The sequence below is a fragment of the Pteropus vampyrus genome, unplaced genomic scaffold, assembly GCF_000151845.1.
Source record: "Pteropus vampyrus isolate Shadow unplaced genomic scaffold, Pvam_2.0 Scaffold10853, whole genome shotgun sequence".
Classification (NCBI taxonomy): domain Eukaryota; kingdom Metazoa; phylum Chordata; class Mammalia; order Chiroptera; family Pteropodidae; genus Pteropus; species Pteropus vampyrus.
The window spans coordinates 1,551-2,942 of record NW_011899634.1 but is presented as its reverse complement, the minus strand read 5'-3'; the positions used below and the strand labels follow the sequence as shown (position 1 = coordinate 2,942).

General features: G+C 54.4%; 1 long non-coding RNA gene across 1 annotated transcript; it reads left to right on the top strand.

Moving 5' to 3' along the window:
* Positions 1 to 1,252, top strand: LOC105310755. Its single transcript, XR_897551.2, has 3 exons — positions 1 to 97; positions 683 to 817; positions 1,118 to 1,252. It is a non-coding gene; the product is annotated as an uncharacterized LOC105310755 (long non-coding RNA).
* Positions 1,253 to 1,392: the final 140 nt, after the last annotated feature.

Below are 1,392 nucleotides of genomic sequence, written 5' to 3'. Positions count from 1 at the left end.
AGGGGGACGACGTGGACTGCGCCCCCAGCAGCCCCTGCCCTGATGACGAGACGAGGACCAATGTCTACTCGGACCTGGGGTCTTCAGTATCTTCCAGGTGAACCCTTGGTCTAGAATGGAGTTGGGGTCCAGGAAAAGTGGCAGAACCAACTCAACCTCATCCCTGGAAGGGGTGTGGTTTGGCAGGCAGAGTCCTGAGCCATATAAGTTTTGCTCCTAGGGTTTGGGGGTGCTGCCTTTGCACCCTGATTGGGGGTCTGGAGTTCCTCCTCCCTCCTTCCCTCTTGGGGAAGAAATAGAATTAGCAAACCTGAGAGGCTTCAGACCCGGGAGGGCGAGGGGGGTTCTCTGTTGTCTTGCTTCCTAGAACTTCAGTATCAAAGGGTCCTTCCAGGTGGCCTATTGTGAAACCTTCTGCATACCTGAGTCATGACTTATTCTGATGGTAGCTCTCAGTTGCCTTATCTGTAAAATGGGTACAACTCATTGGCATCTTCTCTTTGAGAGTTTTGGAGGAGGGAAGGTGCTATATTTCTACTCCCTCCCCTCCTCCCTCCCCCACCGAACAGATGCACACAGGATTCCTGGGTATCGGGGAATCCAGTAAAGTAAGCTTGGCAGGACAGGGTGGGTACCAGACTGGACGGCAGTTAACGTGATTTCCTCTTCTCTCGTGAATCAGTGCGGGGCAGACACCTAGGAAAATGCGGCATGCATATAACAGCGAATTGCTGGATGTTTACTGCTCTCAGTGCTGTAAGAAAATCAACCTGCTGAATGACTTGGAAGCCCGACTGAAAAACCTGAAGGCCAACAGGTGAGGCCGAAGGCCCAGCATGGGGGCAGTGGCCAGGGTGGGGGCCGGAGGAGGCAGCAGCAGGCAAGGTGTTCCCACTGTCTTGGCAGGTGAGAGCACTCTCAGAATGACGTTGATCCTTGGGGGCCTGCAACAGGAAAATCAGGGTGCTGCTTCTCGGGACCAAGCTGATTAGTGAAGTCCCTTCCGTGGGTGGGAAAAAGGATCAAAAGATACTTTCGTATCTTGCAGCTGGGGCAGAGTAGGGGTAGACTAGAGCCCCACTGTTCAATGACCATTTCTCCCTCTCTTCCTCTATAGCCCCAACCGAAAGATCTCTAGCACGGCCTTTGGAAGGTAAGGCCCCGCTCAGGGGAGGATAGGTTGAATGCTGTCCCCCTTAACTGTGCTTCTGCTGCTTAGGTGGCTGGCTGGTTCCATTCCAGCATCCCAGACTCCGCCAGTGTCCTGCATGTGGCTGAATGAGAAGAGGCGAATAAGGCATGCTGGGGCAGTGCAGGCAGAGTAGCCAGAGAAGGCACACTCCTGGAAGAGAAGGGCCGGCCTCCTCTCTGTCCCCATCCCTTCTGGCAGCA